This window comes from Heterocephalus glaber, unplaced genomic scaffold (genome assembly GCF_053883595.1).
Source record: "Heterocephalus glaber isolate CG9 unplaced genomic scaffold, H.glaber_assembly_v1.0 deba00001509, whole genome shotgun sequence".
NCBI classification, from domain to species: domain Eukaryota; kingdom Metazoa; phylum Chordata; class Mammalia; order Rodentia; family Bathyergidae; genus Heterocephalus; species Heterocephalus glaber.
In genome coordinates, this window is record NW_028258325.1 from 33808804 (window position 1) to 33828470 (window position 19667).

Genomic DNA, 19667 nt, shown 5'->3' on the forward strand with positions numbered 1-19667 from the left:
CATGACGGATGGGGCTCACAGGTGCTGCCGGCCTGGCCAAGGAGGACAAGATCCTGGGTTCACCAAGCCTGCAGAGGAAATCACAGCAGCCCCTCTGCCAATTAAGGAATTCATCAGAGCTCTGAGGAACACCATGCATGTTCCCATTTCCCCTTCTTGCAATACAAGAGCTTTACCAGACATTCCTTCTTAAGGGAGGGCATATCTTTGTTAAGATTAGGACAGACAGACAACTTGTCTCCACAGAATGCACTCTAGTCATCAATTTGGATGCCAAAGAAGACTTTAGGAAACTAAATATGGCAGCAGAAATTACCTCAACTTAGGAGATCTGTGTTCCAGATCTCCAGTGGCTCCAGCCCTAATGCTCTGCCTAGGAGAACCCCTCTGCAACTCGGATCACCAGCATCCAAGAGAAGGGCGGCACAGAATGGCCTCCTCTAAGGCTATGCTCTGTGACTAACTCTTCTCAAGTTGCCCTGGTCCCCTTTTCCATCCTAAGGATTGTGTGCTTCTAGTCCAAAGGCAGGGTGAGGCAGAAGGAGGAAGAAACTGAGGATGACAAATGCACTTAAACCTCAACCAGCTTTACAATAACTGGAAACCCAAAATATAACTAAAGCTAACAGAGCCACTGAAAATGATGCCTACCATTTACTGAGCCATTACTACATGTTGGACCTGTTTGAAGTACTTCACATTTATCAGTTCATTTGATCTTCTCAAGAAATCTCCAAGAAAGGAGGTGGGTTAAGGGGCATAGCCAGGTGGCACAGCTGTGGTCCAGTGAGACTTGAACCTGGCCTCCAGAGCCAGAGCTCTAAATCGTGACACATGTACTGTGGGGTTAAGATCACCCAACTACCACAAAGCGCTGCTTCTTTGCTTTTGACTGAAATTTTATCAACTCAAACTGAAAATACGTATTACAGAACAGTGCCAGTTTAGAACTATGGTATAACAAATACACAGCTTGAGTGAAAATATGACTTTCACAGATGTTAATCCTTGATTCTAAAATCTCCCTCCCTATGCCCAAGCCCAAAGTCTTAGTCAAAAGTACCTGTCTCTGCAAGGTAACCACTGGCAGTGAGGATCCCACCCAGGTAACTCATTTACTCAAGGTAAAGGCCCAGAAATATTAAATGAGTGGCTCAGGTAAGCAAAGAGAACACCAGGACTAGGGTTCTAGCCTCCAAATTCCAATTTAAAGTTCCTATATATTCCTTAAAAATAAGACCCATGATCTATCCCTTATTTTATGCTTTTTACCTCTTGTTATAGAAACTTTAAAACACAGTCAAAAGTAGTTTAAAAAATGAATGAACCCCATAAACCCATCATCCAACTTTAACAATTATCAATTCATGACAAATCTTGTTTTATCTCCACACCCACCTACTCTTCCAGCCCACTCCCACCAGGTGGTTTCAAAGTAAATCCTGGATACCACATCCTCTCATCCACACTCATGTTCATATATAACTGTGTTGGTCAACTTTCTGTCACTGTAACAAAATACCTGAGATAATCAACTTATAAAGAGAGGTTTATTTTGGCTTATAAATGTGGAGGTTCCAGTCCATGATCAGTTGGCTCTGTTGCTTCTGGGCCTGTGGTGAGGTGGGACATCATGGGGGGATCACATGGAGGAGCAAAACTGCTCACCTCACGGCCAAGAAGCAAAAGAGAATGAGGAAGAGGCTAAGGGCTCCACTGTCCCCTTCAAGACACACCCCCTGTAAACCAAAGGCTTTCCACCAAGGTTCCACATCTTAAAGGTTCCACCACTGCCCAATATCACCACCCTGGGGACAGAGCCTTTCACATATGGGCCTTTGTTGCCAATGAAGAGGCAAACTATAGCAAATTCTTAAACAGTTACACTTTTCACTTCAAATACTCTAAAGCATGACCACACTAGCATTATCACACCCATAAAAATGAATATTTAACATCAATTATCTGATCAGTGTTCAAATTTCCTCAATTTTGTTTTTTTACAGTTTGCTAAATCAGAACTTGTATCAAGTCTGCAACAGTTAATATATTTATTAAATCTCTTTTGATCTCTTGGTTCCCTTTTCATCTCCCTGATTTCCTTTTTTCCTAACAATTTAGTCACTGACAAAATTAGGTCAGTTTCCTATAGTGTTTTCCACAGTTTGGATATAGCTGAGCTTTCTTTTTATCTCCCCACAATGCCCTGTACTATACCTTGCCAAAAGAGTATGCTTGGATTTACCCACATGCATTGCTTTCTTTTCTATGTCTGTCTGTTTGTCTGTATGTCTCTAGCTATTTCTCTTAAATAAATAAATGGCAAATCCCATTATGTGTTGACTTAATTCAATGAAAACTTACTAAGCATCAATAAGGGCAGGGTTTATGGAATACCAAGATGAATAAGACATGCTCCTTATCTCTGGGAGGACACAATTCAATGAGGATGATGAGCTCTACAATATTAATTCAAGTAAGACAGACAGGAACTGAGAAGGCTCTAGAAGAATTTCCAGGATGAGGAGAGACTTTGAAAAAGATAGATTGGGCCTACATGGAACAAAGCGCAGTAAGACATAAAGGATACCTTGGGCAATGTTAACAAGGTGAGACTGTTCCTGGCATACTTCAAATTGACAGCAGCCTTGGTGAGTAAAAGATTTCATAGGGAAAGAACAGGGTAGTGAAAGACTCTGAATATCTGCTTAGGGATTTGAGATGGGTCAAGCATGCCTGAGCAGGGTATAGCAGTAGATCTGTATTACAGAGTCAGCAGCACCTCTAAAAATGCATTCGAGATGGGGAATCCAGTTACCATTCTGATAATCCAACCGATGGGGCCTGAACTAGGCCCATGGGAATGACCAATGAGAGAAGGAAGTGACATGGTTTGTCAACTAAATACCTCAGGCCAGAAGGCAACAAGAATAACACATCCTGAAAGCTGATTTGCAGCTCTGAGAGAAGGGAGATAATTTCTTCAAAGAAAAGATAAATTATTTCTATAGGACTTGCTCTGGTTTGAATGTGTCCCCAAAATTGACAGCTTAGAAAATTACCCCAATGCAACAGTGTTTGGAGGTAGGGCATAACAAGAGGTAATCAGACCATGAAATCCCTGCCTCATGAATTTATGTCACTACCTCAGAAATGGGTTAGTTATCATGAGAGTTCAAGCCAAGTGTTCAAAAGAGTTCAAGCCAAGTGCTGTGGCACAGCCCTGTAATCCCAGCACTCTAGGAGGCTGATACAGGAATACTACAAATTCAATCCCAGCCTGGGCAACTTAGCAACAGCAAGACTCTTTCTCAAAATTTAAAGGGAGTAGGGTGTTCTAGGAATGTAGCTCAGTGCAAAATTCTGAATCCAATCCCCAGTACCACACACAGACACACACAGACACACAGACACACACACACACACACACACACACACACACACACACGAGTTCAGTCCTCTCAACTCTTATTTTCTTGCCTGTCTTCCTTCTGACATGGGATGACAAACACAAAGGGGCCTTTATCAGATGCTGGTGCTATGCTCTTTGACTCCTCAGCCTTTAGAACTATGAGCCAAGTAAATTTCTGTTCATTATAAATTAGCCAGTCTCAGGTATTCTATTATAGCAGCACAAAACAGACTAAGACAGTACCTCAAGAAAATACACTTTTCAGATGATAAGTGAATGTCTAAAGGTTCTGTCAACAGTTGGACTGAACATCTGGGACATCATGATTTTAAATGCAACAGACCCTAAAGAACATCAAACCAATTAACCTTCTTAAATTTAGTCAAAAAGTGAGTTTAGGAGAAAATTGTATTTTCCAGTTTAATTCTCCCTCCAAAAAAAGAGAAAAGAAATTCATGCCTAAAAACTTGAGATCACCACCCCCAAAACTTCAAGTGCTACATGTCCATCACTTTGTAATAAATCCACATCAAACAGAAATATGCTCTAATGTTTCAAACACAAGGAGCGTGGGAGGAAGAAAATGAGTTGTAAAGAAAAGGTTAGACGAAGTTCCATACTGTACTGGGATAAAAATGCAAGCAGTGCTTAAGTAACTACAATCTCAGGCTCTAAATTCATAACCAATTGTGAGTGTGCACAAAATATGATCAGAAGTTTAGAACTATAAATTTCCAAGACACTGATAGAGGGCACAAAACAAAACTTTTTTTCTTAAAGAAGATCCCAAGACACATAAATTCCATTTTATCTAATTACAGAACCATAATAGTTTCTCTTTGTACCAGACAGCATAAACCCAATTAAGTGTTTAACAGATACTTTCTGTGTTAAGACCCTTGGAAAATTAAAAGACAGGGGCCAGGGATTTAGCTCAGTGGTTCCAGCACCTGCCTCAAAAGCGCAAGGTCCCAAGTTCAATCCCCGGTACCAAAAAAAAAAAAAAGAATTTGAAAATTAAAAGACAAATCAAAACAAATAAACCCTACAGAATTAAGATTGGCAGAAAAAGTAAAATAATATCACTTCTTAAAGGTTAACTTTTAAACAAGTAAGAGCTGTTTTATCCTCTGGACTTCAAATCTTATATTACACTGGCTTTAATGCTCACACAAAAAATAAATCCCACATGTTTTTAAAATCAGCAGAGGGTTCAAATTTAGATGCTTAGAACTATTCCTAAGCAATCTCTCAAAACATGGCTTTTATAGGGGGCTAAATTATATCCAGGCATTTATGTACATATCAAGGCTAACATACTGTCCAGCTTCTAGGAGTATTTCTGCATTTTCATTTCCTTCAATTTTTTATTTTACAGAGGATTTTAAGTGAGTGTATTTTCCCTTCAGCTCCATTTTCAGAGTTTCACCATGAATGTAATAAGCCCCTTCCCCAAAACAATGACTCTCTAACACTTCTCCTACAACAAAACTGATTTTTTTAATTTGCCTATCTGAGATATTTACAAGACAACTATGTAGAGGAGACGGTTTGAAATTTGGAATCCAGAAGTCCCAGAACCATTTTTAGCAGTGCAGCATCACTTATCTGTTTCCTCCCTGCACATTAGGGTCCGAAGAGCACCCATCTCTCAGGAATGTTATGTGGGCTATCTGTGACTCTCCAATTTCAACTCAAATTGGGTGTCCTGTAGTTCAACCCCATCCTGATGCCAGTTTCCTGAAGGACAGTCATCTCTCATGAGTATCTTTTCATGGTTGCTTCAATGGCCTGAACAGATTCAAAATATTTACAGCAGTTATCTGTCAAATAAAAACATTACAGCATATCCTCATCTACTTTACTCACCAGGTCTGACACCGTGCAACTTCCGGCTTCCCCCTAAAGTCAAAATGAGGATGAAAGGTAAATGTTTTTAATCAATCCAGGACACTGAGGCAGCCACGACAGCACAAGTAAAGACATTTATGAAAGATTTCCTGAACTGCTTCAGAAAGTGGCAAGAATGATGGGATAAGTGTGTTTGAAGTGAGGGAGGATTCTGAAAGGGATTAATGGCAGTGTGTCTTACTGAAATAATTTTTAAAAATTAAATGCTCATCATATTTTTCAATCATACCTTGTATATTTTTCTTATTTTGTTTTGCTAGTAATTCACTTATATTTTCCAAAACACTGATCTCCATTGGTTAAGAATTTTTTAAAAATGCCTTCCTTCAGATGGCTTGAGCAACACTGCCTTAAACATCTGAAGAGAATTTGAGCCACACTTCAAGTTGAACCTAAGCTCAACTCACAATCTCTACTGTTTAGTTAGGTGAGCCAATAGATACCCTTTGATGCTTAAACTTGAGTTGAATTTCCTGCCACTCACAATCACAACTATTCTAATTGATACAGGAAATGAACCATCAGACCAAAGTAAAGTGAGGGAGAGGACAAGATGGAAGTAAGATACAGCAGAGGCAAAGGAGCAGAGAACTCCAGTCATTATATACAGTTCCATATGAAACTGAAGAAAAAAAGCCATTCAAAGACATATAATCACAAAAAGACTTTCCACAGACTGTAATTAAACAACCACCTTGGGGAGTTTTCCTTCCTTTAAATGTGATCCTAGGCACACACTTCATTGTTCACTCATCTCAGCAACTGCCACCTTTGAGCCAAATGATTATCATCAAGCAAATGTCACACAGTGGGTAGTGATTTCATTTCCCCAAATTGTTGTCAAAGCTTTGCATACTAAAGCTTCCAAAAAGGAAAACCGGAAAAATGACAATTTAGAGGTGGGGGAAAAAAAAAGAGTTCTTTCAAAGCAGCAGCCTGTGGAATGGAGAAATCCTTCTCTAAAATGCCTCCATCTAACATTCTCCAAACTGTAATCATTTCAACCATTGGCTTTCATGGAATTTATGCTAAAATTTGGCTAATTTACTTTTATGCTGTTTTAACAGGATGTATTCCAAAAAGGAATAGGAAAAATAAAAGGAAAGAAAATATTACCGTAGGTTTTAAAAATAATAATGATAACTAGAAATAGAAAGAATAAGAATGAAGAATGAACTTTAAGAAAAATGTTCACTAGTCTTATTTGTTTTATTAATCTAAGAATCCTAAAACAGAATAAGGTCACTTTAAATTAAAAATCTATTTATGCAAGATGCATTATGTAAAGGTACAATTCCCAATGAGAAATGTAATTGTGTTGTATACCTACAATGTACCAATAAAAGAATTTAATACAAAAAAAAAAATCTATTTATGGCCCAGGGATTTAGCTCAGTGGTTTCGCTGCTTGCTTGCTGAGTTCAATCCCCAGTCCCAAAATTTAAAAAAATTTTTTTAAAAATCTATTTATAATAGGTAGGGTAAGCAAGCCTTGGGGGCGGGGGGAATTCCCATCCTAAATAATCATTTCAAGGCCAGAGAACTCCTAAACTCTCGTTGTTTGTATACCTCAATCTCTGGTGGCCCCAGTCACAGGCTGAGGAGAGGGCAACATAATCCCATGTTGGAGAAACTTCAGCCTAGACAACTATATCCTATCCATCTTCAAGGAAGACCAAGTGAAAACAGAAAGATGATTGGTGCTGAGATGCACAAAACATCACTTCCATGGTATTTGTAACAAAAATGCAACACATTTATTCAACCATGAGGAAACTACCAAAAAATTCAAATTAGTGGTATTCTACAAAATAACTTGTCAGTACTCTTTTGAAGTGACAAGGTTTTGAAAGACAGAGTGAGGCACTGTCTCAAACAAAGGGAGACAAGGTAACGACTAAATACAACAGATAATCCTGGATTGCATTACAGAACAGGAAAAGAACATTACAGGACAGTTACTGGCAAAATTTGAGTAAGATCTATAGTTGAAGTATTATATTGATGTTAACTTCCTGATTTTAGTAACCGTGCAATGATTACATAATATGTTAATATTTAGAAAATCTGAATGAAAAGTACAGGGAAATTCTTTGTACCGTTTTTTACTACTTTTTTTGAAAGCCTAAAAATTTCAAAATGCAAAGTCAAAAACAGTAAAAAATTTTAAAGTAAATAAAGAAAATTGTATAGGCCAACACAAAGGAAGCCCAAACAGGTAGAATGCAGGCATTAACCTGTACAACGTTCAACAATGTCCAGCTGACTAAACACCCAGCCCACTGGCAGATCTGTAGAGATGGCCCTTAAGAAGATGTGCCCAATTCACCCCATCAGACTCACAGCTTCCTGTGTAGATCTGCCTCTGGAACTCATGTCTATGCCCCTCTTCTACAGCAGACTTCACTCCAACATTAACCATCTGGCATTTCAGTTGACAAGAGTCTCTTGTGACTCGGCTTAACAAGAACATACCCCCCAGAGTCCAATCACTTTATAAATGTGCTGAGAAAAGCACTGATTTTTCCAGGTTATCAAAACTGGAAGCCATACTCCTGGACTGTGGTCATAAGAGCTTCTTGCTCAGCATGCCCTACCTACAAAGACATTATTTTATTCCATGATTTCTTGCAACAATAACAGATGCCCCCTCCCCAAATCTAAATAAAGAAAAAAACCTGTAATCAAAGTACAGTCTCCTAAGAAAGCAGGAAAAGGTACAGTAGAAGACTTTGAATCTTGTTGAATAAACAGAATGATGGAAGACAAAACCAGGGCTAAGACCCAAACTCACACAACTCAATAAAAGGTTTAGCAGGGCTGGAGATTTAGCTCAGTGGTGTCGCCACCTACCTCACAAGTGCAAGGTCCTGAGTTCAATCCCCAGTACCAAAAAGAAAAGAAAAAAAAAAGGTTTAGCAGATTGTTTGAACAGAGTACCATTTTGTAAGGCTCAGGAGGTCCTGTATCCAGTGACCCAGAACCAGCCTTACTAAACATAAATCTATCCATGTCTTTCCTCTACTTCAAATCCTTTAGCAGTTTCCCATTGCATTTGAAACAAAAGGCCAACATCCTGGTGGTAGCCTGGTATCCTGGCTCCTTCTACAGCTCCAACACCTCCCAGCATCCTCCCCCTTTCACAGAACAGTCCCTGAGCCAGCCCTGATCATCACTTCAAAGGCTCCATGCAAACCTCACCCATTGCCCCCTACACATAAACTTCAGCCTTGCTTCCTTCTGTCAATATTTTCTCAGATTTCAGCTAAATATTATTCAATTTATAAAGGCTTCCCTGACCAACCTTGGGAATAGATAAGCACTCTCTGATTCACATTCTCATAGCATCCTACTTCATAGAACCTATCATCATTTCTAACTACAAATCTGTAAGGTTCTTGGTCTACCCCTATTAAACTAGGAATATCGGAGAGCAAAGACTAAGTAAGGCATGTGAGCAGAGAGCATCACACCCCAATGCCGAGTCTCACACTGTACACTTCACATAATGGGAGAAGATCGTGCCCACACTGTGGCTTGAAATAAAGTATGTAGAGCTTACCAATACAGTAAGCACTAGGTACGTGAAAGCTTCTACAGTTCTACCAAAATGCCTTTCCTGTAAGTGTGCTTGAAACTTACCACCACTTTTTCTCTCATCTGATGGAGGAGAAAAAAGTAAGCTTGCCAAATGATGCTGAGTTGTCGTTTTTTCAATGATACTTTTGACTGTCAAGTCAGCTCATTTTAGGATACGTATTGAAAAACTTCAGATTGCAAGGTGTAACATCAAGAAAGGAAAATGCTTCTAAAATTAACACATTATACTTCTTTCACTCTGAGATAAATTTATATTCATCATCAGTACATTTTCAGTTTTCTCTACAGCGTTCACTGCCACCTTGTCTTTCAAAGTCTTGGTTTTATCACTACAAGGACATTTGGTCCCTTTTTCAAACACCAAAGACTTTCTTAATAACTTTCATGACAATTTCAACTATGGCTAACAATTCATCTGCTTCCGTGACATACCTGCTTCTCTCTCAACTACGAGCTAATAAAAGCAAGACAAATCAACACTAGCATAAGTAGTCCTTGCTCAAAAAGAATTATTTTTAACATTTGTTAAAAAGTTAAAAGGTAGTTTAAGGGCCAATGATTTAGCTCAGTGGCACTGCACCTGCCTTGCAAGCGCAAGATTCTAAGTTCGATCCCTGGTAGAAAAAAAAAAAAAGGTAGTTTAAAATTTTAAAAATAAGGACTAAAACTTAAGTAAAAATAAGAAACTAAAATTCCTAAATCTTGTTTTTCAAAAGGGTATGTTTCACTGGCAGCAGCTAAATTCTTCTGGGCCTGGGCAAAGGAAAATTAAATCAAATGCTAAAACGAAGAGGTAACTAGATAGATTCCTATTGACCAGGGGAGATATCGGTTCCTTAGCAGAAAACTATTCTTTACAGAACCTGGCTCTAGAAAATGCCTCCAGGCCAGATAATGGTTATAAGCCAGATATATGATATATAGAGCAATATCTAGCAGCTACATGCAAAGCCCAGTGGGTAATTCCAAGATAGAGGAAAGCATGCTCCTTATCCTCATTAATTATAGGATTCAGAGATGCATAACATAAACAAGCACACATATATCTGGTACTGTGGTTTTTAATCTTTTTTTTTTTTCAGTACCAGGGATCAAACTGAGGACCTTGCACTTGCGAGGCAGGCACAGTGCCACTGAGCTAAATTCCCGGCCCTTTAATCTTTTTTAGTCAGAGAATCTTCATGAAAGCCAAGAACCTTTTTGAGGAGTACCAAAACAAGTGGGGTCTGGGGCCAGGGATTTAGCTCAGTGGTTCTGCCGCCTGCCATGCAAGCGCAAGGTTCCGAGTTTGATCCCTGGTACCCAAAAAAAACCAACTGGGATCTCTTAACTAATTCTGTTTAACCATCCTGCTAGATTAACTAGCACATCCAGTACCTTTTATAGACTATAATGCCTGATGTTTGAGCACACACAATTAACAGGAGACTCTATCTGAGTACAGGACTACTGCAAGTGTGGCCCACAAATGGGTGCCAGTCTGCTGACTGTTTGGTATCAGATGCCCATGAAGTAAGTACAAAAATGGAAAGTGAACATTTAGAAATGTATGGAGCAGTTTTATAGACATGACTACATCATTAAAATATATGAGCAGCAGACTCACATCACTGACCAGTCCAGTAAACTGATCTTGTCAGGTAAGTCACATGTGATTCCAGCCATTTCCTACTGGTCACATGACCACAAGTGACAACTGGAGGTCTGTCACATATAATTTGAAAGTATTAAAACTGGTAGTCCATTTTATACACTGAATCAGTGTCATTTAAATCTAATCATGGATTTATAGGATCAATTATTGTAATTTCCTACTGTAGAAGGACTGAAGATGAATTTTGATGCCACAACATCACTTACTTCATTTTGTAGAACAAATAAGGAGTATCCTGAGCTTGCTGTAGTTGTTTTTAAAATGTTTTTAATCATTGTCATCAATAGTCCCTTGTAAGATCAGCTCCTCCACCATGAATGTTATTAAAACTAAACCAGAAACAGTTTAGATACACATTTTACTGTATCCCTAAGACAAGCTGTCACCATCCCAGCCTGGAGCAGACAAGTTAACAAGCAAGAAGTAAATTAATTTGTAAAATAAAAACTTTAAATATTGAAATGTATGGAGTTTGTTCAAAGTATACACAGAGATATTTAACAGAGAATCATCATTTCACTTATAACTTTCTGTTTAGTTATAAGTGGGATACTTTTTCCATTTTTATAGAAATTGCCTGTGGTTTTTATGTGAATTGCCTATTTATGCCTTCTTTCAAAGAACATGTACAGATTTGGGGTTTTTTTCTTATGTTTGTTCTAAGTACAATTTACTGAAGTATTTTCTGTTGTTTCTAAAATTAAGTTTAAAATTACTATTGTATTTTATGTCTTATTTATTTATTTTTATGTCCATGCTAGATTAAAAAAAGAAAGACTAAATCTTCACTACACATAGGTTGAGAAGCAGGCACGTTTCCCACCAATCACACTGTATCGTTCCTAGGATGGAAGGATGTGTTTATTCCTAATGTTTTTATGTCAGTTATTCAGAAAACAACTTAATTATATATAAATACAGTAAATTTTATATAAATACATACAATGTGAGTTCAGAAAAATTAATGTTCTATGAAAATAAAGTCAAATTATTGAATGATTTGGAATAATTCAATAAAAGTAAACCACTAGAATAATTGCTATTATATTCAGGGTGAGGCAGAAATGACAATGGATTGAAAGACGAATCAGAGAAATCTAGAGGATTCTACAATCAGCATATTTCACAAATATCTTAAAGTTCTTACAGCCCTTTAAGCAATCCAAATTGAAAGCCATGCATCACGGGTGTAGTTTACATGTAAAAAACAGCATGAAAACCACTTATCAGTCCCTGGCCCTATATTAGAAATTAGCAAACATATGTTTGAGTTTAAAATAAAATGTTTCAGATATGAATGTAACATTTTTACATTTCTCCATCTTAAATAACTGACCAGCTGCTGGTATGACAACTCCAGATAAGAGCGCTTTATATTGCAAACATAAAATTCTATATAGAATATTCAAGAGATTCTGGCCTCCTATTACTGAGACATAAATGGTAGGTGATAAAACAGGGACAAAATACAATGTATGGAAAGACTCACACCAACTGTAGAAAAGCATAAGGAGTCCAAAAAGAGATGGTAACAAAATAAAGGAAATAAAACAATTTGTGAAATTGCAAGCTTATGTCTCTTTCTTAGTAACATTATATCCACAGCTGATTCCTGAAGAGAATGTCCCTTTTAGCAGTTAACAGCATTAACCAAATTAAAGCAGAGCCCTCAGGGATAAACTCAGTTAAAACAGACAAAAAGCATCATTTTTCCTGGCAGAGCCCAAAGGTCATAAAAAAGCAGAACCTAAAAGTAGTATATAAAAAGTCCCTTATGAGATACTGCAAAACATTTTCTCTTACTATTGCTATGAAAAATGTTAGTGATTCTGAGCCATAACCCAAACCAAACCAGAGCCAAGGGTTTAGTTTAATTCTGAATTCAGGCTTTTTATAGTTTATAAATGTGCCCATAATTTGAAGTTTTAATTTGGGGTTAAGAAAATTAAGCCAAACAAATGAAAAGTATAATAGTAAGATAAGGGAAATTAACATACAAAGGCTTATTTCATAAAGCCATGTTCTGGTTGGCAAAAACTAAAATTGTAGGTGGAAAATGTTTAAGATCTTATTAATACTTAAATTATAAACTTATTTGCAACTAATCCAGAGTTCATCCTGTCCCCACTTTTAGAACTTCGATTTAACTGAGCTAACACAAAATTTCAGTGTCAATTATATTTCACAAAGACAACAGAATGGCAATAACACATGGTACAAAACACACACAAGAGCTGGGGGTGTGTGTCAGTGGTACAGCACTTGCTTAGCATAGGCAAGGCCCTGGTTTCCAACCCTAACACTGCCAAGCGCATGCATGCATGTACGTGCACGCGTGCACACACACACACACACACACACAGCAGAAGAGTGTGACAGTGAGGTGCTGTACAAGGACTAAACAGGTAGTGGGGGAACTGGGAAGACAAGCAGACGTTCTGGGGCCTGGTCACTGGTTCTGGCTCTGCCAATAATTAGCACGAGGGTCCTGTGGAAGTAGCTCACCTTTCATTTGGGGTCCCCACCTACACACTCAAGGAATCACTTTTCCTATAAACCACAGCTCCTCTACACTCAAAGATTCTACCGCCCTAGACTAAACTCACAGCTGACACTCGACTGAAGCTTCTCTGGGCAGTGGAAGGTGGGATGCTTGCTGCCTCTGCTGAGTAAGTTATTCTGGTTACGAAATGAAAGAAAAAATGGGAAGAAATGCAGCCCAGAAGGCAATGTCAGGGACACATGCTTTCACTGCAAAATGCAAACTGCAAAACAACTTTTAAAAGTATCTTGGACCTTAAAATGAACTTTACCCCTAACTTTTTAATAAAACTTTAATTTACAAAGCTAGAAGAAGAAATTGTACAGTACAGAGACAAAAGGATTCAAAGTGGTCATTTAAAGATTGCTTTACTGCTTATACAAGGTTAAAGTATTTGTGTTAAGTGAAAAGGTCATAATGCAGCAATGAAGAGCACAACCTGGAGGGATGCGAGGGCCTACGTCCCACTTACTAACTGTGCATCCTAGCAAGTTGCAGTTTCCTCGTCTATAAAACAAAGATAATATGATCTCAACCCTTCATGTGGTTGTTGAGAGTTAATATGTACAAAGCACTATGTGCAAGGTCCCTGGCACATAAAAGAACCTACATTGGTGTTTGCTAACATTTTATGTTAAACAAATTGATGTTTAAGTAAAAACAGATGTTCACTAATATACCCAGTGAAACCATGTAAACATCAAGACCCCCAAAGCTTCACCTAAAAGCATCAACATCAAACAAGAACAGGTTGAATATCCCTCCCTAAACAGGCCGAGCCATGGTGCCCAAAAAGTACTGGATTGTGAAGCATTTCAGATTTTAGATTTTTGGATTAGGCAAGCTCAACCAGCAGTCTATGCACATATTAAAAATAAAAATAAAAGATCTGAAACATTTCTGGTCGCAAGTATTTCAGTTAAGGGATACTCAACCTGTAAAACTTTAAGGCAGTTCTATGGTTTTATATACGACCATTTGCTCAGACTCCAATCCTTCTTCAGTCTAGTGTAACAGGTTAATGCTCAAAGCGAGGCTGGATTTAAGGCACTCCCTACTAAGAACCTCCGAGTCTACATAATCTATAGAATAAACTTCAAACCCCATGGCTGAGCTCTATCCCTATCCGGGCTAGAATGAGCCTCTAGCACCTTGTATCTCATAGTACTTAAAACAGTTTCTAAGTCTAAGTCTGAGCAATTGCTTGATTAGCATCTTTCTCACCCGGTGGATAAGATCTCATTTTACCCACACTGAACTGCCACCACACACATGTCGGGTAAAGGCATCTCATCTTCCATCAGGCTTACTCCACCACCTAGTACTCTCATAGAACTTTTCTCCTCTGAGCCTCACAGTAAGGCTTCAGGGAAGGCAAAGTATGTGAGAAAACCAAGGCCTGAGTTCACTGAGTCAACCAAGGTCACATTCTCAGGAAATGGCACAGAACCAAGTGTGGTTAACTCCTAGTCTGGGGTTCCTCCCAAAACACTCCCATACCTAAGTCAAATCTAAAACAAATACTCAGGCCTCAGGCTGGTCTTGTATTTTTTAGCCTCTGAAGTTTTCACTGTTCCTTCTACCCACCGAGAACTGCCTCCTTCATACCTCTCTCCCGCATCTCAACCATTAAACAAGTATTTATTGAGAATTGTGATTGATCAGCAAACCCTCCTTCTTCCTTCAGTGCCCAACACTGTGTCGAACATCTGCCTCTTCTAATGCAGGGACATTCATTCATTTACTCAACAAAGACTCTTCTTGTATGGACATTTGTTTGCTATATCAATACTAAAATGGACACTTGCTAAATGGCCGCCATGTTCAGATGGGGTTTGTCCTGCAGGGGTTCATGCCATGGAAGGTTCTTAGGTCATTTGAGGTGCTGCCCCTGGAAGTCATTAAGCCAGTGCTCATGGTACCCTCACAAAAATGAGTTATTATCAAGAGTTATTATCATGGGGCCACTAATCCCCGGATCCAGCTCTAGTTCCTTGCATCATGTGATTGCTCCCTCTCCCACGTTCTTGCTGCTGGTCTGTCCCAAGGTCCTCACCAGAGCACAGCTAATGCCAGCACCATGGCTGAAACCTCCAGAACTGTAATCTAAATAAACCTGTTTTAATTGTAAGGTTACCCAGCCTCTAGTACTTCATCAGTATCAAAAAGTAGAGTAATACAGTACTATACTGTATTGTCTGAGGATTCAATGAGATCTGTGCAGTTAGGATACTGGTGTTCTAGCAGTCTGAAAAACGAAGTTTCTAGAAAATAATACCAATGTCAATTAACCTCCTTAAAAAAGCAACACAGCTGCCATTCACACAGCCTGAGCTATCTGAGGTACCTCAACTAAGAAGTAAAGAAAAAGGGGCCGGGGATTTAGCTCAGTGGTTCCAGCGCCTGTCTCACAAGTGCAAGGTCCCGAGTTCGATCCCTGGCACCAAAAAAAAAAAAAGAAGTAAAGAAAGAACTAGTATCCATCAAAAGAAAATAAATCATATTATATACCAAGACTTTTGTGTAATATGACAGTAACTTCATTTAACTATTTTCTCAAACTCTAATCGTTATTATAAGTCATAGCAATTTATATAACAATTAAAAGAGAATATACTCAATTTATGAACCATCATGGGATTTAGATTAGTGGTTCCGCTGCCTGCCTAGAAAGCGCAAGGTACCAAGTTCGATCCCTGGTACCAAATAAATAAACAAATTCACACAACAATATCCACAAATTATCCTTAGATCTACTCTACCAAAATGGTTTCTATCCATTAGGTCTATTAAGTAGTTAACATTCCTTCTCAAACTTGTCACCTCAAGGCACACACAATTAAAATGGAAACAACAGATTCCGGGATCTCCTGCCTCTGGATTACCAGAACAGAACCACAACTCCAAAAGCAACAGCAGTAAGCCTGCAACAATCCTCATGAAATATAGTATCAATTAAATGGTGGTGGAAGAAACGTAATGCAGAGTAACTGCCATATTAACATTCCCTGAAGATAAATCACCAAAGACTTTAAACAAGCAAAAAATCTATGAATATTTAACACAGCTGACTTTATTTAAAATTTCCCAGACATACAGTAATGTGAAAAATACAAAGGGTTAAGAATGCTACATTAAATTAGAATTCAAAACTGAAGAAGACAGCTGCCTGGGAATCATTCTTATCTTGGAAATAACACCCTTTTAAAGCCCCTGGGCAAGCACACAGAACAGTATTTGACAATATGTTAACTCATTACAGGATTGAATAGAAACAATCCCCAATGTGTCCTTTTCCTTTCATATCTAAACTTCAATGCTTAATTTAAGAGGCCATTCTCAGATAAGACAAAAAGGGAATTGTAAGAACAAAGCATCCCTTGGAATGGTCAGAAGCCATTTGTGTCCCTGGGGTGAGGAACGTCCATCAGCAGAAGGTAGCTGTCCAGTTCCTACCTCACTATCTGCTGCAGGAAGGCAGCTGCTTTATCCAATTCGCTCTCCTGGATCTGGAATGGGGCAGTTAAGCCAGCGCAAATATTTCCTTGTATCTTCCACTGGGCCAGACAGACCTCCCCAAGGCCACCTGAGACTCCCTGAGCCCCACCAGTCTGTAAGTCCAGCACAGGAGCTGGCCAACCTCTAGGAGCCTCATGACTGAATGCTTCCTTTGGACTGAATTTCCAGCTCTTCTCACTGAGCCCTTTAATTTCACTTCCATTTTTGTCTTCCCTGGACCATTCGGCACTCCTTTGAAAGCAATGAACCCATCGCCTATAATCCCAGCACTCTAGGAGGCCAAGGCAGGAGAACTTCCACAAGTTCAAGGCCACCCTAAGCTATACAGTGAGTTCAAGGCCAGCCTGAACTACACAGTGAGACCCTGCCTCAAAAAACCAAAAAAGGAAAAGCAATGAATCCTTGAGAGAGCAAAAGAGCCTTTCATCTCATCGTAATAATCACCTTTGTTCAGATCCATTCTGAGTTAACAGAACAGGTGCATTCTTAAATAGGTGCCCTCTATCCAAAGAGGAAGGACATCAGTGATCAAATCTAATTATATCATTTCATTAAAATTTTATTTTCAAACCTAATATGGCCTTGTAGAAACAATGTATCTAATATCTCCTTTGTAACACTGTACAAGTCTCTCTGAAATTCACCCACATTCACTTAGAGCTTTTTCTAAATGTTTCTGTAGGAGCCACTAAGAGAAAACAGGGAGGCTACAGCTCAAAAGTTTCACTCCTTTGGTTTCACTGCACTCTTTCAGTTGCCTTGTGGGTCTTCTACTCCCTTATCCCATGGACTAGGATAATGAGAGGAGATGAAACTCAAGTGTGTTGATTATACTTTACTCATAACTCTTGATTTTAAGATACATGAAGGAGGAAATGAACTTCGGCTAAAATGGTTTCTGGATGTAAATGATCCTGAGAGCTAATTATGTACAATTTGTTCATTTTCTTTATCCATGAATGTGAATACCAGATAAAATTTCTTTTTAGGTCAAATACCTCTTCCCTTATGACTCCATAACTAATGCTATATAACCCTAGTGCTCCCTTACTCCTCAAGAACGCAGTACTATTATACCATTCTGGTAGAAAGAAAGGAGCTAACACTTGTTGGAGAGACTAGCATAACATTAATACTTTGCAGGAAGTTATCACTGCTGGGTAGAATGAAAGTTCAATAACCCTGTAAAGGAAAAGGGGAACCTGAAAAGTACTTGAAGATCCATTCCAAAGTTATAGAAAAGTTCCCAAAGATTTTTCCATCTGCAGCATCCTAGGTACCAAGATCTCTGGGATGAGCATGGGATCGCATCCCCAGCAAGCAGAGTCAAAAAGCTAGTCAAAATCAAGAGCTCTTTATATTTAAATTCTCTACTTGGTCTCCTCTCCTTGAGTTCACTCCAATCAGGGTTGCACTGCTCTCATCCCATCAAAACTGGTTGTCAAAGTCACCAATGACCTCCATGTTGCCAAAACCAATGGTCAATCTGAACCCTCATCCTACTGGATGGTTATCTTACAACACATTAAATACATGCCTTCGAAGACCTCCTTTCTCTGGATTTTCTTCCTACCTCAAAGACCACTCCTTCTCAGGTCTTCTTTTCCAGTCACCTCTCATCTCCCCCGACCCTTCCTAGGCAGTCTCTACCTGTACCTGTCTAGTAACAGAGTCAAGTTACACTTCAGCCCCTGAATCCAACTGATGCACTTTAACACGGCCACTATCTGTCACAAGGCAAAAGGAGCACGCACTACTACAACAAAACTATGTGAAAGCTCTCTGAAACACACCTGTATGTTGAATTTGAATTTGGAGAGTCTTGAAAGTAATGTGTACAAAGTTCCTGAGGTTCACTTGTTTTCTTGATACCCCCAGTACTTCTCCCTAACACTTTAAAACCCCAAGTTCTACCAAAAGGGTTTCAGCTCTTTTAAGGTAGGAAAGATACCTTATACTCTTCAATCATTTTGCAACATCTTACATGTTAATGTTTAATTCCCATTAAAGAGAAACTCTACTTTGCATTTTATCATCATAAATCATCATTATTGTCTGTACCTTATACTGTATCAAGCCTCACTCAAAATATTATTTTTTCTTAGAGAACTCTTTCATTTTATCATAACACTTTGCATTCAGCTCTGATAAGTGATTTAAAATATATTTTCAATGTCCTAAAGTTGACTTCTCAGATCCAAATAAAGCTGACTTCTATGAGGACAAGTACCTCATGCCAATGTAAGAATGTGAGGTCTGGGCCAGGGATTTAGCTCAGCGGTGCCACGGCCTGCCTCGAAAGCACACGGTCCTGAGTTTGACCCCTGGTACAAAAAAAAAAAAAAAAAGAATGAGAGGTCTGACTATAAAGTAATAAAGCTGGGAGTTTTGTGCATATTTGGTATATAGAATCACTTTCATCTTTTTATACATCATTCCATGATGAGATTCTGTGTAAAAACTGTAAACTCATGCCAACACCACAAAAAAAATCATCCCCAAACTACAGCTACTATCACTTCACTGATGTGTAACCGCTCTACAACACTATAACACAAATGGACTCAGAATATGATCTGTGTGTTTACAACATAGGAATGTCTTACATAGATGTACCCAAAATATTTTATAACCATAAATATGAATAGCAGAGTCTTCCCAGGCAGACCTATCTAATTTCATCAGCTTTCTGAAATTACATCTTTCACCAAATCAGCCTCAGGGCACAAGTGCAATAAGATAACATTAATTAAAATACATAAAACCATCCAGGAGTGGCAAGGAGTATACTACATTTTTTTTAAAGGGCAGAAATGAAACTAAAAATAGTAATCACTATTTCACCAGCTTAAAAAGCTAGGTCTTACATAGTGCCTGAAGCTACAATTCTAGACTTTCTCCAACGTAGGATAATAATTAGTATGCTATTCACTCATCTGGTATGCACCTAACTTTGCAGGGTTCTGTGTGCATGCGCACTCTGCAACCAAATGCTTAACTTGTCTGCTGTTTGCCTTTACACAGAACCC

The 19667-nt window shown here is 38.7% G+C and overlaps 1 protein-coding gene across 12 annotated transcripts in view; it reads right to left on the minus strand.

Annotated features, from left to right (window-relative positions):
• Apbb2 (amyloid beta precursor protein binding family B member 2) overlaps positions 1–19667 on the minus strand; it is a 346490-nt gene that overhangs the window by 294596 nt on the left and 32227 nt on the right. For 2 of the 12 annotated variants that reach the window (XM_087187843.1, XM_087187844.1), the window contains exon 2: positions 18869–18962. The exons of 9 other annotated variants lie outside the window; for them this stretch is intronic. The gene's annotated coding sequence lies outside the window, so the exon portion shown is untranslated. Of the gene's footprint in view, positions 1–5281; positions 5298–18868; positions 18963–19667 lie in introns of those variants that run through there. One more of the 12 variants, XM_087187846.1, reaches the window with a different exon arrangement.